The sequence below is a fragment of the Chinchilla lanigera genome, unplaced genomic scaffold (genome assembly GCF_000276665.1).
Source record: "Chinchilla lanigera isolate Chin_1 unplaced genomic scaffold, ChiLan1.0 scaffold00096, whole genome shotgun sequence".
Taxonomy (NCBI): Eukaryota; Metazoa; Chordata; class Mammalia; order Rodentia; family Chinchillidae; genus Chinchilla; species Chinchilla lanigera.
Window position 1 is genome coordinate 6,089,109 of NW_004955497.1, and position 25,395 is coordinate 6,114,503.

Genomic DNA, 25,395 nt, shown 5'->3' on the forward strand with positions numbered 1-25,395 from the left:
AAGAAGGGTAATCTTGAGGTCTTTCTAGGTAAATGGATTCACCTTGAGAACATACTCCTAAGTGAAATAAATTGGGCACATGTGTAACTACTGCATAGTTTCTCTGGTGTGAGAATTCAAAAGTGTAAATAAGGATCAAAATGTGTAATAGATATTATGAAGTAGGATAAAAAAGTTCAAATTGGAAGGGGAACTAGAGGGGGAGAGGGGGAAAGGAAAGAAGGGCAAAGAAAAAAATAGAGAAAAGGAAAAAATGGAAACAGCTTTTATAGATAGGGAGGGGAAGAGGAAATGGGGAAAAAAGAATTAAGATACATCATGTTACAGGTACAGTTCCTTATGATGGATGTGATCATTGTGTATATCTAAATCGTACCAGTAGGCTTAATAAAAAAAAAAAAATAGAGTTTCACAATTTTCCAAATAAGATGTATAACATCAACCCACAGGTCCCTACAGTGAATATGATCATTATGTATACCTAAAATGTACCAGTAAACTTAATTTAAAAGAACAGCTCTAGCCCCTTTCTGATTTGCAGAAGATCTTCCTTCCTGATTCCCTCCATTTTTGGTTTTACTGTTTGAACTATTTTACTTTGGATTTCTTATGTAAGGAAAACCATGCAATATTTAAGCTTGTATGTTGATTTATTTCACTTGACATTATTGTCTCTAGATGCATCCATTTTCCTACAAGACTCTTCTTCTATAAATTTATCCTTCTTTATGGCAGCGATTACTCCATGGTATATAAATACATTTTCTCTTCTAAGATTTAGATATTATGAGTTGTGCTACTGTAAACATGGACGTGCATATATCACTGTCTGTTCAGCTGTTTAGTTCCTATTTAATTTTGCTATAATTTGTTACCTGTTTATGTCATCTGTTTACGTTCCTTCTAGATCCTTTTTAGTACATTTATCATAGTAACACCTGCTGATTGCAACATCTGAATCGTATGAGTCTACCTCTATTAACACTTTCCTGGTTTTAAAAAGATGTCATATTCTTCTGATTGTGTTTCATAATTTTTGGTTGTATGCTGGACATTGTGTATAAAAGAATGGTAAGAACTGAGAAATACCTACATCCAGAAAAGGGCCTATCCTTTTTGGTACCCTGGTAATCTAGGATTCTAAGCTGGTTCTTGCTCTAGTTAGCTTTAGTTTATCACTGGCTTCTTATATTTTGAGGTTGGGATCAAGACTTTATTTTTAAGCAGAGCTCCAGGTCTGAACCCCAGTAGGTCGTTGGAGATCTCTTTATGCTTCAGAGCCAAGCTGCCAGCTTTCTGAGCAGTGGGAGGGCTCTTCTTTGTTTTTTAACTTGGCTGCTAGTTTTTTGGACACTAGTGAATTCTTGATTTTCCAGTCTGTAGCTTTCCACTCCTCAGAGATCTCCCTTCACTCTGCTCTGCTTTAGAGGGTTTTCTCTCAGTTTCTCTGCCTTTTCTTCTGGTGTTAAGCTATTCTTCTGCTCTGCACTGACATACATTCACAGGTGCCTGAGAGGGAGTCTTTCAGCTCAGCCCCATCTCTTAGTGAGCTACCCGTGTGAGTTTGACAGAGGCTCACAGGAAAGAGTTGGCAGATGAGTACAGCCTTCCTGGGTGTTTAGGGCTCCTCGAGATTCTAATCCATCATTTCCCTTCACATGTGGACATTAGAAATTTGTTACTAGTTCAGCTGGTCTCTTCTTACCTCTATATGTGGTAAATTCTTTGTCATTTTGTCAAGAATTAAAATCAGCTGTGGACTACTACTTTCCTAGGGAGGCCTTGATATCGCCACGTACTTCATTTAGCTTTCTTTGTGTGATGACTTTTCTGAAGTCCTGGGGCAAACATCTCTGTGTAGTATTATTAAATGGAAATTACAGTAAGCCCATATGATTTGATTCTTTTGACCAAAGTGGACAGAATTTTCCCAGAGCTGTCGTCTGTGAATGGACCTTGAAGCTCAAACACCTTGTCTGCCACGTGGAAGCTCTGTGCTGGTTTTCAGTTACTGATTCTGGAAGGACTCACGTGTCAGGTGGAGCTTATGACCCTTCTGCCTTCCTCTCTGGGCTCTGAGGCAGAAAATGTAATGTATACCACAATACGTACTAGACTTCCTGGGGTTGAATGGCTTGGCTGCAGTTACTGTAGAGAGAGTTTGAGAATATAGTGAAGTGGGCGGTAAGGTGAGTAGAACAGATTCTCGATAGCTTTGCCTTTCCAGACTTGTCTTTAAGTGAGATTACCTCAGGTAAGAGAAGGGCAGGCTAATGGTTGACAGTGTCGTCTCTGGAATCATACTTTCTATGTTTGAATCTCAGCTTCATTTTATACTGCACGCCCTTGGGCAAACCTTTTGACTCCTTGTTCCTTAATTTTCTTGTCTGTAAAAGAGGAACACTAGGTGGTGTATCTCATAGGGTTCCTCTGAGGACCGAGAAGGGAGTGTCTGTGGCAGTGCTCCTCGTTTGTTCCTTTCCTAGTGCCCTTTGATCAGGGCAGACACCGTCCTGCCGAAGTTTTCAGCCCCACAGAGGAATCATGATACCAATCCCAACACAAGAGTGTTCTGAGAAAAAGTCTCACAGTGCTGGAGTGACCTGGGATGCTCTTCCTTTGTGGAGGAGCATCAGAGGCCAGGTGTTTCAGCAAGACTTTCCTCTCCATGTGTGGGTCATCAGCAAGGAGGGCCAAGAGCATCTGCTGTGTGTCACTTTTCCCTCCAGGAAGGGACAGGGCCACAGTGTGCTCACCTCCTCACAGCTGTCTTTCCTCCCTCCCTTCATTGTGGTGCGGATGTGGTGGATAGAAGTGTGGTTGCTTTCTTTGTGGCTGGTGGAGCTGAGCAGCATGTTTCTCTTAGTTTGAAAATGCTGAAGTTAGAAGTTATGCAAGAGAGAGGGCCATGGTATGTTGACATCTCATCCTTTTGTTGCATTACTAACTTTTCAGTATCTTTAGATGTGATAATGCATTCACATGCTTCAAATGGCTTTTTTTTTTTTTTTTGAGACAGAATCTCACTATGTAGTTCAGACTGGCCTTGAACTCACTATGTAGCTCAGGGTGGCTTTGAACTCGCAGATCTTTTGCCTCAACCTCCCCAGTGCTGGGATTACGGGGGTGCACCACCACACCTGGCACTCAGAAAGCTTTTTCAAAAAGTGCTGGTCACTTTATGTTGAAAAAGATTTGAGGTCAATAATTTTAAGCATTGAGATTGATAAAAATGGTGCTGGAGCTTTATTATAAGTGAGAATTAATGCAGTTACACATTTTTAGCGTCTGAATTACATAGAATTTTCGTTTTTCCCAGTAACTGTGAAAGAAGAACATGAAATTGTAGGCGACTCGCTAGAGTGCTTTTTGAGTTCAAGTCTGTTGCCTGATTTCTTCAGTGTACAGTAAGTGGAGTACAGTACTGTGGGGTGCTGCGGTCGTTTAGTTTAGAAGGTCCTACAGAGACAAGGTGTGCCTTTGGGGGAGTGAGCTCCAGACTTTGAAAGAAAGAGAAGCAGGTTTCCAGGTGGTGTGCATGAGGCTGGGTGGTGGAGAAGGTGGCACAGACTCAGCATCTTGATGTCCTCGTGCCTTTCTGGTGGCCACAGTCAGCTGGCATCTTACGCAGCCTTCAAGGTGCTCACAGAAGACTGCAAAACGTGGATGAAGCTTCCTGAAGGAAAATGAATCAGGATTTTAAGTATCAAAAACACCTGCTGTTTGGAATCGCCACGGTTCTTTGCTTTTGGTGGGTCAATTTGCCGTCATTATTTTTATCTGTAGAAGTCAAAGAGGGGCAGAGATGTCCGGTACCTTGCTCCCTGGCCACAGGCATGTGCGTCGTCATTTGCAGACAGATGAGTGCCACCGTGATGTCACTGGGGTGGAGAGGGGCCTGCTGTCTTCTCCCGCACGTGGGATGGGGTTAGCACCGCCCCCTCGTAAAGCTGCCAGACGTGGCAGTTGTGCCTCTGCCTGTCTCACTGGTTGTGGGCAGGATGCGTGTTCTGATCTCAGCAGTAGAGGAATAGTGCTGCTGCTCGTAAAATGTCCCTGCCGCCTTGCTGTGTTCTTTGCCTGTAATAGCCCATCCTCTGTCTTCACATTTCAAGGACAGGTTTTGTTGGCCAATTTTTACAGATGCGGAGATTGAGGTTTCACACAGTAATATCTTTTTCAAGGTTCAGAGCTTTTGATGGTCAATCCAGGCGTGGAATTCAGATCTCTGAGTCCCAAACTTCTGTTCTTTTCCCTTAGCTCTGTAGCCCCTGGTGCTCAGAATATGTTTCTTCCAAGATCATACTGGATGCTACTAATTAAATAATTACTACTGCTTAATTAGAAATGGAATTTAATGCTAGAGCTATTTTCAGTAGTAATGAGTTATTTTCTAGGTGACTACAATTTTCCGTTCATTTCTGGGAGGTACTCATTTTTTCCTTGTTTTTATCTTCTTGTAAACTAGTATTCTGGAAGTGCCGTGGTGAGCCATTAAGCTTGCTGATTACTTTAGATACACTGTGAGTTAAGGTTTGACTAGAGGCTCAGGAGAATTGAATGTAGACAAGTTGTAAAGTGTTATTGCTGCATTTTTCAGTCTTGTTTGAACACACAGAGTCCCTTCTAGGCGGAAGTTTATGGACCTGTTTGTTATAGTGGCTATTACTATACTTTATCCTCAGGGAGGAAGAACCCCTGAAGTTCCTTGCTGAATTGAACATGAAATCTTTATGTCAGGTTTAGTGTTATAGCCAGCTATGAAATATATTTTGACTCTGGAATTTGTAAAACTTGTCATGGTAATAATTAAAAGAAAAACTTCTACAGTGCAGCACTTACATCTTATTATTTCCATCCCATATTGTGCAAATTAAGTATTTTTGTCCACTCATGTATGATTTCCTTCATTTCTCTTTGTCCACTTTTCTTTTGGCAGTGTGGAAATTTAATCTAGGTCCTCACACCTTCTAAGGCAAGCACTCTGAGCTACACTGCCAGCCCTTTCTTTGTTCACATTTAGGAGTCAGCGTATTTATGAAACTACAGTAAGTGGTATTCCTGATCAGGTTACGATTTAATCCTTTGGTGTCCAAGGGATAGCTCACTGGGATTTTAGGCCAGGATGTTTGTCACCTATTTTAAATTATGAAGTTAAAGGAGGAGGAGGGAAGGGTATGGGGAGATAGCTCTTTCTTCTGAAATAGTTGTGGAAGTGCAAGCTCTAGGTCTCAGCTGAAGGTAAGAAGAAGGTACCATCCCTTTTCTGGCCCCTTATGGAGAGCTCAGCTGCTTCGAGTAGGGCTGAACTGTTGATGTGAGGACAGATTAGAAAGGTGCAAGAGAGGCAGGGTAGTGCTGGCAGTAAAAGGTGAGGGTGTTGGCACCTGCAAGAAACCGGTGAGTATTAACAATCAAGGTGAATCCAATCAAGAAAATAAAACTATGGAGAAGTGAGAGGTGAGTACATACTCTGGATGGGATGGGGCATAGTAGGTATGAGAGGGGACAGAGTCAAACCAGACAGGGATACAAGGCAGCTTTCATCATCATAAAGAAATCCTCTTTGGTGTTTAATTATGGGAACCTGTGAGTGACTTTAGAGATTTTCTTCTTGCAGCTGGAAAGGTGGAGCCAAAGCTAAGGGTGATGCCATGCTTGGTTGCTAAAGTTAGGAAGAAGTGTTTGTCTACCAGGTTTTCTTTGACAGGTGGCATCAGTAACCAGCAGTTTGATGTATGCATGCTATGTACATGATACTTTTCTAAAGAAACACACAGTTCTTGTCCTCAGAAGACTTCTGATTCAGTTGAGAAGTAGAACTAGAAGGTAAACCATAGTAGAGTTTTGAGTAAGTTTTTTACTTTTTGAGCCTGTCCCTTAATTTGTGAGATAGTTAAAGCATTTCCTGCTTTGCTGGTGTCGGGGTTGTTGTGAGTTAAATGAGATGATTTATGTGAAAGCCTTTTGTAAATGGCACCGTGGATGCAGATGTAAGTTGTTTTTAATAATTTGCCATTTGCAACGGGGAGCCTGCTGAATAACAGCTTTGTTTTAATTCATTCATCATATGTAAATGAGATGGCACTCTTGTAATCAAAGGTGTTTCATGAAAGTTATGATTAAAAGTAGAGGAATGAGTCAGGAGATTGTTTTTAAGTAAGGTTAGTATATGCTTCAGATTTCTCTTTCAAACTGATAAATACATGTTTAGTATTGGAAATTAATGTTTAATATGTATCTGAAGTATTTTACATTTTTTTATCAATAGAGAAGTATTTGAAGAGTGTGTTACTGAGCTTTGAAAAAAGTAGGAGTCTATTTAATAGCAAAATTACATGATGCGTTTCGTTCTACATTGTAGAACAGGCTATTTTTAGCATCTCTTTGAAGCAAGGGTGAATTCCAGTTAAAGGATTCAGTAATTAAAGGAGAGAAAAACATGAAGTAGTTCAGGCAAGGAAATCTTTTCATATGGGTTGGATCTGTTTCAAGGTTTAAAACTGTTACCTTCAAGGGCCTGCCTGATAGCCGCTGGTTTGTAGTCTTTGTGGGATGGAGAGCAACAGAAAAATGCCTGAAGATGAGCCAAGGACACGGTGTCCCACTTTTTAAAACAGAAGTTTAAAAAACTTTAGAGTTCTGGGATTTCTTAACTGTTAAGGGGGTTGTGTCCGTTTTATCTGCACGGTTCTGGACAGAAGCGCGACTCATGGCCTTAGCCTGCTTCTGCTTTCCTCCAGACTCGCTCTTGCCGCTTTGCATCGTCCTGTGAGCCCTGCCTGATCCTTTGTGTTGTCCTCTTCTCAGAGCCCTGAGCGCTGCTAAAGGAAGCTGCGTATTGATGCCCCCGCTACCAGCCCAGTGTGTATGTAACGACTGCAGATTTCCCAGGCTGCTGCTGACAGCTGTTTTACTTCTATTCACCAGTCTTTCCTTAAGCTGGAAGCCTTATTTTATCATGAGCAAGTTCCTTTATCTTTGTATGCTCATTTCAAAGAAGTTCATTAGCTCTTTCCTTGAAACAATTGCTTTGTTGACTCAAATGTTCATGTTTTTCGCTTGGGCAGCATTTAAAAGTGATAGTCACTGAGTGAGCCAAGGTCACTGAATACAAGGCTTATCTAGCTTTCTTTGATTGAAGGTCAGGAAGACACAATGTGATTTTTTTTTTTAATCTAAGCGTTTGAGAAAGTTCACTTATTTGACGAATGATTTCTGAGTGTTATCTGTATGCCAAGTGTTGGGAATTTTTAAAAGAAGAATGCAGCAAGGGGTTAAAATATTAGGACTCACAGATGGCTGCCCAGGGCCAGACCTGTCTACCATGAGTTTATGGGATAGGGTAGGATAGGATAGGATAGGATAGGATAGGATAGGATAGGATAGGATAGGGCGGGGCAGGATAGGGTAGGACAGGTCAGGATAGGGCAGGATAGGGCAGTTTAACAGAAACATTAAGCAGAAGGATGATGTAATTGGATAACCCATTTTTTGAAAACACGAATTTCTGACCATTTTCGATCTCTAAATTCTTTGATCCCCAGCAGTGCGTTTCTCTTTGTTGTGATAAACAGGCAAATTTAAGAGTAGAAGTAAACCTGAACTTGTGAGATCATCTTGGTTTTAGGTTTTGTGTGCAGATGTTTGATGTGACCCGCATTGATGGGGAAGTTGCTGGGACCCCTTTGTGAGTGAAACCCTGGCAATGACACTGACGTGCAGGGCACTTTCTCGGCTCTGGGGATTGCACAGTCTTGTGAGGTGGCCCTTGGTGGTCACTTGGAGTGGCACCTGGTGGGGCAGTACCAGTAACTGGTGCTCTGTATCGCTGTGTCACGTGCCAAGGCCACCTCTTCCCGTGCATGAGCTCACGTAATGGTCCCAGTATCATCTGTGTAGTTGGGAGAAAGGTGTTTTGCACAAGTTCCTAAAGTCTCCCTGTATGTATGTGGGGAAACCATGTGGACCGAGTAGCCCAAGAGCTTGCTGCACTGGGGCAGTCTGTGTGGCGGTCGCTGCCAGGGTAGCTGGGCAGTGCTTTGCAGTCGCAGTGACCATGGAGCAGCGGTGGTGAAGCTACAGCACGTGTGCCGCAGCGGGCTGTTTGTACTGTTGACAGCTGTAAACGGTTCACTGTCACTGCCTAAGTTTCACTCACTAGTCAGAAAGGAGCCTGAGGCCTCGCAGGCTGGTGAATGGGTACAGAGAATGTAAGCATGTGGCCTACCAAGCACGAAACATGCTGTTGAAAAATGGAGGTGGCCGCCCTGAAAAGCAGTTGGTCCCCAGAAGGAAGGTCCCTGAATCCTGTTCCGGTGAACTGACATTACTGCTCTCCAGCGCTGCAGTGCCATGTGTGGTGGCGGTGTTGGGAACATCCGTGGACAAGGCTGAAGGGGCGTGGGCCTTCCCTGCATGCCTGGGCGGTGGTTGCTGTGGTTCTGAGCACACATCTCCTGGGAAAAGCTGGAGAGCACTGGACACTTTCATGCCCTGGGAAGCTGGTAGAATTGCAGGGTTCTGCGGTCTGGTTTCAGCAGGCAGAGCAGGAAGCTCTGGTTTGACATTAGGACGATGTAGCCTTTCACTGAGTAACAAAGAAGGCCTTATTTCACATAGTGATACTTAATGACTGAGCTCCAAACCGTGAGCTCCCTCTGACTCTGCAGTGCTCGAGTGAGTGGGAGCAGGCAGCCTGTGGTGAAGGAAGCCCCCCCTAAGTGGGGGGTATGCTTCTCAGCTCCTACGGGGCATGACACTGCTGCAGTCTTGGGGCCCCTGCGATTCAGTGGAAATGGATGGGTGACACACACAGTCTTTCAGGAGCGAACTCTGCTGTCTGCTGCTTGATAGCACATTTGTCTTTACATTAACTTTGCATACTCTGTGCATCTCAAAAGACAAATCAGTCTTGATGTTACCTTCTGCATGTAAGTCGTAGATTCGGTTTACTGCAGCTGGAGCTGGTCTTCTCTCCTAGCACTCTGCACACATCTCACTATAGACCTAGAACTTCCCAGTTTGTGGTATAGTGTCTTCTCTCTGTATAGCTTTGCGGTTATGTTCTAATGCATAGTCGGAGGCTAGTGTCAAAGGACAAAATTACAAGAAATTTAAAGATCCTATGATTTTTATTTGTGCTCAGCATCAGAGCATTGCTTCACATCAGTAAATAAATGAGTTGGTGCTATTAGATTCTCTGGCCGGGGACCATTAGTCCAAAGGTATGGGCCAGTCCTGAATCTCTGCAAAGTCATATTAAATTGGGCATTGATCACTTCATGTTTTATTAGTCAGTTATTGTTTATTAAGTGGAAGAGAAAGAAAATGATCCTTGTATTTAGGTCTGTGATGGATAAGTTTTGAATGCATAATGGACTCAAAACTGGGAAAGCTAATGTGGTTTTATTAATGAAATGAAAATGTGCGTAGCTGAGAATGTTGCACACATAGACGTGCAGTGAATGTCAGCTCACGGTGGGCCTTGAACATGGCAGGCAAGCACTCTGCCGCTGAGCTACAGCCCAGCCATTTGTGGGTTTCTTCTTTTTTTTTTTTGAGACAGGGTCTCACCGAGTTGCTTAGATTGGGCTAAAATTTGTGATCCTCCGGCCTTAGCCTCCGAAGTAGCTGAGATTATAGGTACATGCCGCCATACCCAGCTGTTGTTTTTATTTTTAACTTATAGAAGTATCTCTTCCTTTACTTGTTATATAGTTATCTGTATTTGGTCCCTACCTGTTTACTAAAGGCTTGTAGGGGCAGGGGCCTTGCCTTAGTACCTAACGTTGTTTTGGCCTTATGTCTGTAGTAAAACTTTGCTCGTACATTGACTCGAGTGGTTTTGCACAACTGGCTGTTGTGTAAAAATGTGGGATGTTAATGAAATGGGAAACTGAAGCTCTGATAATCACCTGGGAGGAAGGGAAGAAGCGGATTGCTGTTATTTGTGCTAGGCTTATGCTTCTTGCTGAAATTTCATATTTAACATTCTTACGAGAAAAGTTCCTCTGAAGCGAATAGTGGCTGTATGTTCAGTAGAGAATAGCAGTCTTGTAAATAGAACTCGACGTATGAGTGGTTAAGAGCACTGATGATACGATCTTGTGGACGGAAGCAGGGAGATAGAATTTGAGCCTGGCTGAAGAGGCGGTGCTTGAAAATGCAGCGGGGACACGGCTGACCTGGGAGGAGAACGTGTGAGCTGTGTGGATGGCAGATCCTGGTTTCTTACAAACTGGAGTGGAGAGGCTTAAGAGAGATGGCAAGGACGGAAATAGTAACCAAATCCGAATACAATCAGATTAGGAGAATATTGGCAGATTAATAGTGAGTCATTGAGCCACAACCTGTTCTCAGGTTAAATGTTTTTCTATCAGAGAATTCTTCATTTCATACTGACTTTAAATGTCATGATAAATAAGATTAATAGGCTTATTATTAGGGAAAGCTTTATTATGATTGACCTTATAAAATGCCTTGTGGCACAAAATTAGATCTCATGAGATAAATAATTCATTTTTCACATCAATGCCCAGATAAGTGTAAGCTCAATGTATATTGAGCTCACTGCATATGAGGTGAATGATCTGTATTTGAAATTATACAAACTTGTGTTGATTATCATAAAAATTGTCTGGTCTTCCCCATCTTATTTTTAGAAAAAGATTAAAAGAAAAATTAACCAGGTTTTTTTTTTTTTTATCTAGGTTTAACTGTAATTATTCCCTAAATTGTGACTGCTGTGATTTCTTCGTGTAGTATTTCTTTACCTTTTTTACTAATTTAAAGAGTTTTAGTTTAGATTTAGTGTTTTCTTGCAGTAGCACTGAAACCTGGAAATAGCACAAGGACCTTTTGATGCTGCTGAATTGAGACATTACTCGGGAACCAAGTGGGCAGGACACTTACAGGTACACCTTTGATGAGATTTTGATAATCACCCAGTTTGTTGCTCTCTGCATTGATACATTCATTCTTCTAGTCAGTAGGTGCGTGAATGTCCTATACTTGTCATTGTAGTGTTCTTTTCAGATATTGGTAGTAAGACCTTAGGTCCAACTGACTCAAGCCAAAACCTTTAGGATGGTGCTGTCCGACATCGTAGCCACTAGACGTATGTTGCCACTTAAATTAACACTAGTTAAAAGGAAATCAAATTAAAATTTAGTTCCTGGGCAATACTAGCTACATTTCCATCACTTAGTTCCTTGTGGCAGGAAGCTGCCGTGTTGAGTAGTGTTCCGTGGGACATTTCCTTCACTGAAGGAAGCTCAGTTGAGCGTGTTCCTTACTCCACACCTGGAAGACACCTCGGCATCCCCTTCCACTTCTCAGCCAGGGTGTGTGTCTCAGATTTGTTACCTTTAAAAGTATTCTTTGTCTTAATTTAGATCTCCTGAGTCAAGGCTCACATGCAGTTTATGCTTCTGTGCTGCCGTCCCCGCTGTGCTCTTGCTCCAGTGGCAGTCCCCTCTCTGCGCTCTGCTTGCATCCTGTGTGCAGCCTGCTTTTTTACAGATGCCTTTTCTTCTGGAGGGGTAAGAGGTGCTTACAGTTGGAGGTAGGGCTTCGGTCATTTCAGATAGGCACATAAATGCTGCCTGACACATAATAAAAATTGTTTATTGAGAAGACAGGCACAGGTGGATGAATGTGGCTTTCGTAGGTTACATTTTAAGGGCTAGAAACAATTGGGGTACCTGGAGCCAAGAGAGAGATGGGCATTCCTGATAGGAGTGTCCCCATATTTAAGTTATGCATGTTGAGGGAATTCTTTCTGGTAGACTCAAGAGTTGCTTTTGCTCCATGTGGAAATTGCCTTTCAGAGCCCAGAGCTCCTGATGATCGGCCACAAGGGGGCGCTGTTATCACTAAGCACTTAATGTGCGCGAGAACAGACTCAAAATGATGGCATTCCCTACAGGAAATGTGCAGCTCTGGGCTGGCAGGAGTGCACCTCTTAGATGTGCTGTGTTTTGCGCTTAATGGCTTCGACCTGTAGCTTCACAGGACTTGAAGGTGTGCTTTCCTCTGTGAGATGAGGCGGGTGAATTCTTTGAGACCTTTATGGTTCTTGACTTAATTAGAAATGTTAGCAGCTCAGTAGGGAATAAAAATGCATGTGTGTATGTCCAAAAGGAGACAGCGTAATACTCCTAAGGACAGTGATTCCATAGTCCGACAGATTCACCCTCGTACTTCTTTTCCTAGTCATGTGATCCTGGTCAAGTCACCTGACCCTCAAAGTCTTCATTTTTGATGGAGGTGTTCTCTGCCTCTGAAGAGTAGATTAACTGTGTGTGAAATGAGAGCGCGGTGATCGGGCCTGACTAAAGTGTTGGCCGAATAACAGCTAATAACAAAAGCAGTGATTCTGCAGCCTTTCACATAGATGGGAAAATTCCTCAACAGAGGCGGTTGTGCAGACAATGTTAGAATGTTAGAGACGTTCCTCATCCCTGCGCACGGTTGCGGCCACAGTTAGCCACCACATACACCTGTCTCTAAGCAGCTGTTCATTGTGTGGCTACTCAGAACCATCGAGTCAAGCAGTGTGACTTGGTAGAGGTAAAATGAGGTCTGAGCAGTACAACACCGAGGGATCCTTTTCAATAAGGTGACTTATGCTGATCACTTAGACAAAGCTCACTTTTCTCTTTCATTCCACAAAATCAAGAGTGTGCTGTGCAGCTGTTCCTCAGGAAGAGGAGGAAAGCTGTGGGCTGCTTTTGATTTTCAGTAAGCAAAATAGGACGTGTGTAAAAGAGGGTAACACTGAATGATTCGGAGTTTTCCCCCCCCATATTTTCAAAAGAATGCTGGCACTTACTGTCGTTCTCAAAATCTCCCGAGCCGTACTTAAGCGATGCGTGTTGAGGGAATTCTTTTTGGTAGGCCCAGAGTTGCTTTTCTTCCATGTGGAAATTGCCTTTCCCAAGCCTCGTTTCTCCTACTCTTGATTTCTCTGAATCTGTTTGGCATCATGCAGCCCGCTTTTGGGCTGCTTTGTTCTTGCATCTACTTTTTTGTATTAAAATTACAACTACCTGTCACCCAAATAAGAAATCACTTTCTTAATCAGTTTTGTGTATTCAGTGTTTGGGGGTGCTGCTTACACAACGTGCTTAGGAAGGTTCTGCTGAATGAATGAGCACCTGTTCAGTAAATTTCTCTTGTATATAATCATCCCCATGAGTCGTAACTGTGAGAAGCTATTGTCTATTACCTCCGAGTTCTAGCAGGGCTCTAGCGCACTGGCAGCACTGTTCGCTGGATTGCCCTGTGGCCTGGCTGCTAATACCCGGTGCCCTAGAGACACTTCACAGGGTGTTTATAGGTCTGTTCGGCAGGTGTAGAGTCTTTACTACTGTTTCCCCCGTGTCCCACTAAAATATTTATTTATAACACGGTCACCAAGATTTTATTAAATTTAAATATTGTTAGAAAAATCAATACAAAGGCCCTCATCGTGTATAATCCGTATGTGAATGAAAATTCTGCAAATAGTAACAAAGCTTAAAATGCACATGTTGAATATATGACTGAAGCGGCCCAATTGAGTATATCTGTAATATACTCGACTCGTTTTCTGCCCTTCAGCTGTTATTAACTATGAGTTCTTCATTTCAGATTTTATTCTGGGAGAGGGAGTTGGAATGACACAGGAATTCACATACCATATTAGCTTCTTGCTTAAACTAATTAAAAAAGAACCGGTTCTAGGATTAGAGCTCCCTTGGTGAAACTGTTGAAATGTGAAATTTGAATTTAAGACTTTGTTGAAGACTTGAAACCATTTTACCTACTGGTATTTAATTCTGTTTTTATTTTTTCTTTTTAGTTTTAATTTTGATTGCTGTTACTACTGATGTCTAAGCCAAAGTGGCGATGCTGCCTGAGGGAAATCTCTGCAACCAGTAAGTCAACAATTCCGTGGTAAGACCGCGTGCCTTTCAGCTTTACAGTCATTTAATTTCTATAGCATAGTCTAGAAATTTAACTGGAAATAGGATACATATTTTAGTGTGTAATATTCAGTGTTAGCATATCTAAGAGCATCTGATGGTACTTTAGAGCTTTGCTAATCAGCAGTTCAGGACTTGGAAAGAAAAAATGTGACTTGATATATTCATTTCATATTAAATTTTTTGTGTGTCTGAAAAATACATATGACTGTCTAATTTGACTTACTAAGCTGAGATCTCTACCTGGGTGTGGTGGTGTGCGCTACTTAGGAGCCTGAGGCAGGAGGCTCATAGTTTGAAGTTAGCCTGGGCTATATAACATAGCAGCTATACGAGATAAGCAGCCTGGCCTACGTAAGATAGTCTGTCTTAAACCAAACCAAACCGAAAAACCCAGAATCTTCCTAGCTAGTAATGAATGGTTATAAGTCAAGGTTTTAAAAACTGTAAAGCTTATCAGTGTTACCGTACTTTACTCTGAACTTAGTCTGTGATAATTCCAGCTGTGGCTAAAATGAGTTCATTGGATTATTTACGGATTTAGTGATCGGTATTGCTTTAACTTTGAGGGGATGATTGAAAAGGAATGAGACCATCAGACAAATAAGGCAAGGCATTCCTTCGAGCTTCACTTTTCCTCATGTGCAAAATAGTATGGTCTGTCTTGCTTGTTTTACAGCGTTGCAAGCAGTCAAATGAGGTGATGGATGTGGACTCTTCCTATATTTCTTTTTAAAGAGTAGGGAGAGAAAAACAGGCCTGTGGGCTTTTGAGATCGTGTTGAGAGAAAACACAAGGTGTAGTGAGAATACTGTCCCTGAAGCCAAAAGACTTTCATCTCAGCCTTGTCTCGCTTGACCTTGGGCGCGTCATTGTACTTGCTGACCGTAGGAAAGTCGGGTTTGATTCCCATAGTTTCCCTCATGTACCTATAGTCTTTGACCGCAGTGGAATTAAGCTGGAAATTAAATCAAATATCTGGAAAATCCCCACATACTGAGAAATCAGGGATCATATACTGAAAACCCATGCATCAAAGCATAAATCTTAAAGGAAATCAGAAACTGCTTTGAATGGAATGAAAATTAGAACAATATATCAAAGTCTTTGGGAAACACTTGAAGCCCTACTTAAAGGGAGATTTATAGTGTGAAATTTAGCTTCCATTTGAAAACGAAATTTTTGAAACAGTAGTTGTAAACTTTCTCCTGAAGAATTCAGAAACTGAGCTCACTGGTGGCGTGAAATAGTGCTTGCCTAGCATGCCCGGGGCCCTAGGTTCAACCCCTAGTACTGGAGAAAAAGAACTCAGGAACTAAAGAGCGAGGTGAACCCAGAACAGAAAGAAGAAGGAAATAACAACAGAATTGACTAAATAGAAAATGACAACAAAAAGGTGGAAAAAAGCTTTTCTTTGAAGAGATAAAGTATGATAAATTTGTAGACACACTACCCAGGAACAAAGAAAAGCAGAGTTTCTTATTACCAGAAAATAAAGTGGGTCTGTCACTACAGATCCTACAGATTAAGAGGACAGTGACAGACTATTACAGATCACTTACTGTTCATACATTTCCTAACTTAGATAAACGCACAAAATCCATCAAAAACACAAACCACCAGGGGCTGGGGATTTAGCTCAGTGGCACAGCGCCTGCCTAGCAAGTGCAAGGTTGTGAGTTTGATTCCCGGTACCGGAAAAAACAAAAAAAACAAACAAAAAAAAAAAACACAAACCACCAAACTACACTCAAGAAGAAATGGGTAGCCTGAGTAGGGCTTCATTAAGATGTTGAACTGGTAGTTAAAAACCCTTCCATAAAGAAGGCACTGAGTGTATATGACCTGACAGGGGAGTTCTTTCCACCTTTAGTATGCACAAATTCTTCAGAAAACAGAAGGGAGGGAATATGAACTTGTTTTAAGGGGGTCAGTATTACCCTGATACCAAAAAATATGTATTGTTTAAATAAATTATTAGTAAGTTAAAAACAGTTCATGTTATTGGGCTAAGTCTGCTTATCCCCTGACAGGACAGGTAGAGAAACATGGAAGATGGTGTTCTTTCAAACTTGGCTAGAGGAAAAGATAGTGAACTCTTGTCACAAGGCTTGTCTCTTCTGAAAGGTGATGTAGGGTGCTTTCATAGGCAGTTGATGATATTTTCGTATCAGTGGGCATCTTCCTACAGGCCAGGTAATTCACATCAGATCCTTCTTCCTAGGCATGAGATGTTTTCAGTTCTGCAAATCCCAGAGACAAAGATCATTATTGCCTTATGGTATTCCTGGAGCTCATTAGGGAGCAAGAACAAACAGGAAGGTAGCGGGAGCTGCCCCCAGGCCCTCGTGCTGATGGCCAGACTTCCAGTAGTGAACAAAAACATCCTGGGGCTCAGTTAATTACATACAGCCTCCCAGCTACTAAGGAAAATGGCCTTAATGCTCCACTTCAGTTTCCCACTGTCAGCCCATTCCACGTCTGTGGGATTCAGGTCACTCTCTCAGATCTATTTCCTGCTGAATGGGGACTTCCAAGGGTAAATGGAATGGAACCACCTCACTTGATGGGACTTAAAGCAAGAGCTGTTTGCTGGCAAATTTCTCTGCTTACAGTTTAGGGTAGACAGTACGAGATCACTTGGACAATGTACTTCACAACCTGAGCACGGTTACTCAGATCAAGAAATTGTATCCCAGGGGGTCTTGCTAGCTAAGGCCAAAGGGGGCTGCTCTCCAGAGGAGGACATGTGGTTTCCCTGAAATTCTGAGTTTTCAACATTCTCCAACCTAACTTTTCTGTCTTACAGTTCGTGGCCAACTGCTAGTCAGGTGGTCCTAACTAGCAAGTACTTTCATCTCATTTCTAAATGTAATCAAAATGTAAAACACCAAAATTTATCATAGTGTATAAGTATTTGCGAAGCATTTCTTGGCTCTCGGAGAAATCAGTTGTGTAATAGATAAACCCATTTTAATTGTCCCATTTAGTAGGGAGCTGATACTGAGGGAAGCTAGGTTCCGGCATCAGTCAAAACTGGGTCCCCTTGTAAGTCTGGACTAAAGCATTACCCTTCATCCGAGCAGCCAGATAAAACAGAAAATGAATGGGGCTCAGGGGTTCAAGGTCTCTTTTTCTTCTAATAAAAGGGAGTTTGCTGGGTTTTCTGCTAGAGCTCCTTTCGTTGGGTCCGGTCCAGTGCTTGGTCTGGTGGTAGTCAGCCCCTTGCTCTCTCCACATTTTGAGCAACACTTAGTCCCTGGAGGCACACATGTGTAGAGATTCATTTTCTGGACTGGGAAGCATCACATTTCTGCACACTGTCACACTATTGGCTGCTATTAACAGTGCCAGTGTTACAAGTCTTTAGTGGGTTGTATATGTGTGTTAACTCATTACTGTAACATTCTTGATTAATAATGCTATGTTGGCTTTCCAGAGTTCTGTCGAGGTGAGGGGAACAGTGGGAACTTTGCAGCAAGCTTTTTCTGCATCTATTGAAATGATCATGTTTTTTGCCTTTGGTTCTGTTAATATGATGTATTACATTTATTGATTTGTGTATGTTGAACTGTTGCTGTGTTTCTGGCATGAATCCTACTCGGTCATGGTGTGTAATCTTTTTGATGATTTGTTGCATTCTGTTTGCCAGTATCTTATTAAGAATTTTTGTGTCAGTGTTGATTAGGGAGATTGGCCTCTAGTTTTCTTTTTTGGTTGGGTTCTTTTCTGGTTTTGGAATCAGGGTTATACTTGCTTCCAGGATTTTTTTTTTTTTTTTTGGAATTATTGCTTCCCTTTCAGTTTCTTTAAAGAGTTTCAGCATTAATGGCATTACTTTTTTCTAAATTTCTTGTAGAATTCAGTAGTGAATCTGTCAGGACCTGGGCTTTTCTTTGTAAGTTTTTTATTACATTTACAATTTCATTGGCTGACAGCAGGTTATTTAGAATTTTTATATCTTCTTGATTTAGTTTTGGCAGTTCAGTTGTGTCCGGGAATCTGTCCATCTTCCATCTTAGAGTATAGGTTCTCAAAGTAGGTATTGATGATCTTCTAGATTTCTGTAGGATCCTGATTTCCCACTTTTCCTTCTTAATTGCTTGCATTTGTGTTTTTTCTTGCCTTCTTTAATGTGGTCAGCTAATGGTTTGTCAACTTTATTTACTCTTTCAAAGAACCAATTTTTTGATTCATTCATTCTTTGTCTCCATTGCTTTAATTTGTGCTCTTTCAAAGAACTGGTTTTTTGATTCATTCATTCTAAGTCTCCTTTGCTTTAATTTGTGCTCTTATCTTTACAGTTTCTTCCCTTATACGAGCTTTGGGTTTGATTTGTTCTTCTTTTTCTGGAAGTTTAAGGTTCAACATTAGATTGTTTATTTGAACTTACGCTGTTTTCCTGAAGTGAGAGTTCATCACCGTAAATTTCTCTCATAGGACTGCTTTCACTATGTCCCTTAATTTCCAGTATGTTGTTTTGGTGTTATCATTTAATTGTAGATACTGTTTAATTTTGTCTTTAATTTCCTCTGTGACCCATTGGTTGTTCAGAAGAGTGTTGTTTAATTTTCATGTGTTTATGTAGTTTTTGTGATTTCTTTTGTTGTTGATTGCCAGTTTCATTGCACTGTGGTCAGAGAGTGTGCATGAGATTATTTCAGCTCCTCTACATTTACTTAAGCATGTTTTATGGGCTGATGTGTGGTCTGTTTTGGAGAACATCCCATGTGCAGCTGAGAAGAACATATTCTGATGTTTTGGGGTGGAACACTCTGTGGACATCTATCAAGTCCATTTGTTCACAGCCTTGTTTTAATTCTGATATTTCTATGTTGATTTTTTTGTCTAGTTGATCTGTTATTTGTGAGAGTGGGGTATGTACAATTGTGTTAGTGTTTACTTTAATTTTTTTTTACTAGGAATTGAACTGAGGACATTGTACTTACCTGGCAGGTACTGGGCTGCTGAGCTACATCCCTGGCCCCAGTGCTTTTTTGATTTTTTCATGTCATATTGTTTTGTATAGTTGGATACACTAATATTTGGTGCATATATATTTATGATTGTCTCTTCCTCTTGGAGTTTTCCCTTAACAAGTGTGTAGTGACCTCCTTTGTCTCTTTTGATCAGTTTGGCTTAAAGTTTACATTGTCTGCAAATAGAATAGCTACCCCTGCTTTTTTCTGGGTACCTGAGGAATGGAGCATTGTTTTCTATCTTTTGACATTTAGTCTATAAATTTCTTTTAGGGTTAAATGTGCTTCTTGAATGAACCATATTGTTGGATCTTGTTTCTTAATCTATTCTGCCAGTCTGTTTCTTTTGAATGGTGAATTGAGACCATTTACATTGATGGCTATAACTGATATGTATTGGCTTATCTTTTTCATGTTATTTTCCTGTTGTTGGTTCCTTTTTTCCCCTTGTTTAGTTTCTTGCCCTGCCTGATAGCCCCTTTCTATTGGTGTTCTTGTGTTTGTGGTCTTCATTTTCTCTAATATATCCTTCAGAGCATTCTGAAGAGCTGGTTTGGTGGTCATGAATTTCTTCAGTTGTTCTTTGTCATGGAAGTATCTTCTTTCTCCATTGATTTCAAGGCATAATTTTACAGATTATGTCAGTCTAAAGATTGGTTTGTTTTAGGGCTTGAAATATCTCACTGCAGGCAGTCCTTGATTTGAAGGTTTGTATTGAGAAGTCTGCTGTGATTCTGATGGACTTTCCTTTATAGGTGATTTGTTTCTTTATTCTAGCTGCTTTTAGTATTTTGTTCTTACAGTGAATTTCTGGAATCTTATTATATACCTTGCTGTAAAATTATTTTGGTCCTGGCTGTTTGGGGTTCTATACGCTTCGTTAATTTGTATGTCAAATTCTTCATTCGTATTTTGGAAGTTTTCTGCTATTATTTCTGTGAAGAGGTTTTTAATGGCTTTTGTGCTGTCTCCAGCTTTCTCCCTGACTGTAATCAGTCTGATGTTGTTCATTTCTTCATCTTGTAGCTGTTGGGTTGAATTTTTGTGGTCTCTTGCTATTTTTAAGATAACTTCCTTTTCCTGGTCACCAGTCACAATTCTGTCTTCTAGATTGATATTCTATCCTTGCCTTTATTCAATCTATTGTATATTGTTTCAGTGGAGTTTTTAATCTCCTGGATTTCTGTTTGTATCTGTTTCATAGATTCTATTTCTTTTCTGTGTTGGGCATTCATTGTTTCCATCGTTTTCCTGAGCTCGAGGCCAGCTTGGACTACATAGTGAGTTCAAGGCCAGCCTGAACTACAAAGTGAGACCCTGTCTCAAAACACCAAGAAAACAAACAAACAAATAAATAAATGCTTTCACCTTCCATTAAGAACAAGGGAGGCATGATCATTGTCTTTCCTACTCAACATTGTAGATTGTTGTTCCTACAATACAATAAGGAAAAGAAATAAAAGACATACAGATAAAGAAGGAAGAAATAAATCAAGTTTATAATTCTTTAGCAAGAGATCCTTGGAAATCTAAATATCGTTTTCCAGCCTCTGATACAAAGGAGAAGAATAGGAGATAAGAATTGATGCTGAAAACCAATCCACACTGTCTGCTGTGTGATCGGAATCTGAAAGCAACACAGTATTTTTCTTTCTGCTGATTCAAGTGGATCAACTTTGTATGGCACTTGAAGGTATGCATGAATGTCTATTAAGGAGCTTTGGATTTTGATTTTAATTTTAAAAAGGCATTTGACACATTAAGTTGTCCTTTTAAATTCTGAGGTTAAATTTGTTAGATGTATTGTGACTATCATTTAGCCTTGGATGATTTAAAATTGTTCTGTATGCTTAGGATGAATTGATATGTTTTGTATAACATTACAAGGTATGCATTTTACTTTTTGATGTCAATTAAATTATTTCCAAATTCTTACTTATTTTTTAATTATAGATTATAGCATACAGTGGAAGAAATCTGAGTTCTGGTTCCAGCTGCTTGGGATAGTTGTGATAGCATATCCATTGTCTCTGGCTGGTTTTCCTGAAACTTTTTCTGCATTATTTGAATGCAACAGATTTATAGCCTGAGTAGGGGGTTTAGAAATTTAAATGAATACCTGGCTTAATAACAGTGCGTTTCTAAAAGGAATATTACTGCGTGTACCAGATGTGCTGAATGCTTGATAGGTAAGATGTTGTAGCAGGTGGGAAAGGGAGTAGAAATTTAGGAATTAATAGATAATCTTGAGGTGAATGAGAAAAACATACAAGCTTAAGCTTTGTGCAAAATCCATTTCAGTGCTTGAGCCTCAGTTCCCTCATCTGTGAAAAGGAGGATAATAATCTTAGAGAGTTGCTGGAAGCATTAGAAACTGGGCTGGCAAACCGTGACTCTGATGGGGAGCTTTGCTGTAGAAACACTGTGTGACTTTAGTGTCTGATAGAACTGTTGTGTGTGTGTGTGTGTGTGTGTGTGTGTGTGTGTGCGTGCGCGCGCGCGCGCGCACGCACCAGGAATTAAACTCAGGACCTTGTGCTTGCCAGGCAGGGACTGTGCTGCTGAGCTACATCACCAGTCTAGAACTGGTTTTGAATTAAGTTCTTATACTTTGTGGTTTGGGTAAATTACATAATCTGTTTGAGCTCTGATTTCTTTGTTAATGGGCAGTAGCAAACTCTAAAGTTGTAGTTGGATGTAGCCGACACAATGTATATAAAATGCTTATATGAAATATTCTCATATTTCATCATTTAATTGATTTACTACTAGTAGAGTTATGATTTTGAATTTCTTGTTGACTCTTCTCTAACGTTACTCCAAAACTCTGCCCTTGCCCTTGTGATGATCCTTGTGTATTTGCTGGGGTTTGTTCAGATGAATGGAGCTGATGGGAGGCCAGAGTTGGCCTCTTTAAGACCAGGTGCACAGATTGCACGCTGAGCTATTTTACTGTCTATTGTGATATATTTGACTATCTAGTATTTATTTTCCTGCTTTCAGGACTCAAAGAATTAAGAATAATTAATTAAAATAACCATTTAATTTATCTTAACTTTTTCTCAAATACAATTTCTAGTTGCCAAAAATAATACCATCAAGATATTTCTTGTGTCTAAAACACAGATTGGTAGCATTCTTACGAAAGGCTAACCAGGGGGATTATACAGCGTTACTGAAGTTTTGACCTTATCCTGTTTTATCGGGCCTATTTGTATGAAATTGCTACCATTTGACCAGTATTAGTAAACAAAGACGGTGATTTAGGGGCTGTAGTATAGCTTAGTGGTCAGGGGTGTACATAGCTTGCAGGAGGCACTGGGTTCATCACTGCACCACCCCCCCCGCCGCGTCCCCCCCCCAGAAACAAGTTATTTCATATGATCCCATTGCGTGTTTTGGCAAATTATTCAGTTTTATACTTTGTTTCCCCTTGGAATTTAAATTTATTTTTAATGCATTTTCAGTTGTCTTTGTGATTCATATGGTGAGTGTCATTCTTACATAAATTGGTATGAGTTAGTTGAGAAAGAATTTGAAAGGGTTGCTAATTTCAAAAGCTAATTTTGTAAGTTTAACTTACAGTTGATTAGGTGATCCAAAACAAAAACTAGAATGTTTTGAGAATTGGGTAAGAAAGGCAAAGATCATAATAGATGGATTCAGACCACTTCTGAAGTATAATAAAAAATATGGTGAATGCTTAAGTTTAAAAAATTATTACAAAGACACATTGCCATTAATCTTCCTCAGAATACTCTCCCTTTGCCTCAAATACACTTGCCACTTTCTGAAGCAGTTGTCTTTTTCTGTGAATGTCTTTCGTTGTATTGCTATAGCTGCCTTAATGTCCGGCAGTGATTTAAAATGTTTATCTTTCCTGGTCAGTTTTGACTTTGTGGAAGAGCTACAGGTTGCGTGGTCCCACACTCAACAACTGAGGTGGATAAAGACATACCATCGTGTTTTTCCTAGCCTGCTATTTGGTTGGATTGCCCTGGGCAACAGCATGTGGTATATTTTTTATCACCCTACATAAAAACACTCAAGGAAGGGGACTTCAGAAGTGCTCCAGAAAGTGGCAAAAATGATGGGATAGACATACTCAAAGTGAGACAGTGGAGAGTATTTCGAAGGGGATTAGTGACAGTATGTCTTTTAGTGTAATATATTTTTAAATTTCAGTATTTTAAAATTTAAATATTGACTGTAGAGTTTGATCACATCTCATAAAAATTCTCAGATTTTTTTTTTAAGATCAGTATTTTTCAGAAAAGTCACATCTGTAGCAAGTGTTAAAATACTCTAGCAAGTGTAGGTTAAGCTTCAGAATGTTTATTGATATTTTTACAGTATGAAAATAATGCAGTCTTAGCTGAATTTTAAGTTGTCTTTATAAAATATTTGTAGGTCATGTTTTTATTGTACTTTGATTAAGGAACTAATGATTTTATTTATTTATTTATTTTATTTGAAAGAGCTTTAACAAAATCTCGTGTACATTGTAAATAATAGTGAACTGCCTATGAGCTTTTCATATATATCATGCTGCAATTACAGACTGACTATAGTGCTGACAGGTGGTCTTCTTCCTCTTCTTGTCCAATTCATGTGAAAAAGGAGGTGGTTAGATTTTTAACTAGTAAGGCAAACACTGATTTTCTTTTAAGGTGAGTGCTATCTAGTGTCTGTGTTCTACTTTATAGTTTGTGTGGGACTTTCAGCTCTTTGAGCTCATCACAGTCTTCGAAATAATCAGACAGATGTGATTGTTTCCACACTTTAAATGAGGACTTGAGGTTTTTCCGGGTCTTGAATGACTCACGCCTGTCTAGCTCTCGAGTAACCTGAGGCTTTTGCTTGCCACGCCATGTGCTGGCCTGCTGCTGTGCTTCATTTGCAGCCCTCTTGAAGAAGGGCTATCTGTGGTCAGACTGAAAACACAGACACTCTGGCTAGGTTGGAGGAGCCAGCTTTTCAGATGAAGGACTTCTCTGGGAGGAAAACTTTCCTCTGGGAAGAATTTAGTTGGTGTCTTTACTTTGCTGTTCCTGTCATGCCTGTGAACTTTATCCTTCTGTGAGTGTTTGGGAGATGTCTGTCCAGTTGCTGAGTTTATTTTTCAGGTCTTGTTTTCTTGCATCATGATGTTCGTCCTGTGTCTGTGACTAAGAGTGCATGCACTGTTACTTGACTCTCACGTTAGTGTGTAAATGTAAACATTAAATAGATGTTTAGTGATCTCCTAGTTTGTCTTACTCTCTTCTGTACTGCACTGTTCTGTTTTTATAAAACTGTTTTATAAAGGCATAGTTAACTTATTGTCCACTATGCTTATTTAAAATGTACCATTTGGAAAGTTTTGGAATGTGTGTACAACCATGAAACCAACTGCATTTGAGATAATGAGCATAATGTTAACAGGGTTTCCTCAGGGCCCTTTGAAATCCCTTCTTTTCTTGCCCTCATGCTGTTGATCTGTTTTCTTTCACTATAAATTGGTTTGCATTCCTTCAGACATCATAGTAAAGGAATCACACAGCGAGTACCCTTCCTCCGCCTGGCCTTCATTCAGTGTAATTATTTTGAGACTCATCCCTGTTGTTGCCTGTGTCAGTTGTTCAGTCCCTGTGTCCATAATGCGGGCATACTGTAGTTTGTTTACTCTCTCACCTATTGATGAATATTTGAAGTGTTTCTACTTTTTATCTATTACAAATAAAGATGCATGAATGTTCAAGGGCAAGTCCTCCTGTGGACATGTTCGTTTATTTCTTTTGGGTAAATACCAAGGAATAGAATGACTAGATCATTTGGTAAATGTATGTTTAACATTTAAAGAAACGCCAGTCTCTTTCAGAGTGGCATAATGGTTTCACATTCTCTTGAGTGGCACGGAAGAGCTCCAGGTTCTCCACATTCTCTCCAGTACTTGATATGTCAGTCTTTTATATTTAGCTCTTCTAACATATGCACGTATCTTGTGGCTTTGATTTGCAGCTCATTAATGACTAAGGGTGTTGAGCATCTTTCATGTGCTTATTTGCCGTCTGTATAACTTCTTCAGCGGAGTATTCAAATCTTGCTCATTGAAAATGTGATAGTTTTATTAATGTGTTTTGACAGCTCTTATATAGATAAGACATTTATCAGATATATGATTTGCACTTTCCATTTTACTAGTGCTTTTTCCATTCTACCTCAGATGAAATTCTTGGGTGTGATGTGGTATTATTTTTCCTTCTTAATTTTGGCACTTTCTATAATCCCCTCCCCTCTCCAAAAAAAGGGAAATCACTATTTGCTATTCTCTTCTTCTTTTCTTCTCCATTGTCAGGGTATTTGATTTGTATTCTCTTTTGTTGGTGCCAGCTTCTTGGCTAGCTGTACATGAGCAAATCCCGTACGGGGTTGTATTAGTGCTTACACGAGCTTGCAGGGCTGGG

General features: G+C 40.3%; 1 protein-coding gene across 4 annotated transcripts in view; it reads left to right on the forward strand.

Moving 5' to 3' along the window:
- The first annotated feature begins 11,524 nt into the window (after positions 1 to 11,524).
- The window catches only part of Wasf3 (WAS protein family, member 3), a 90,007-nt gene continuing 76,136 nt past the window's right edge, over positions 11,525 to 25,395 (forward strand). For 3 of the 4 annotated variants that reach the window (XM_005406349.2, XM_005406347.2, XM_005406350.2), the window contains exons 1-2: positions 11,525 to 11,543; positions 13,847 to 13,922. The gene's annotated coding sequence lies outside the window, so the exon portion shown is untranslated. Of the gene's footprint in view, positions 11,544 to 13,846; positions 13,942 to 25,395 lie in introns of those variants that run through there. The other variant, XM_005406348.1, reaches the window with a different exon arrangement.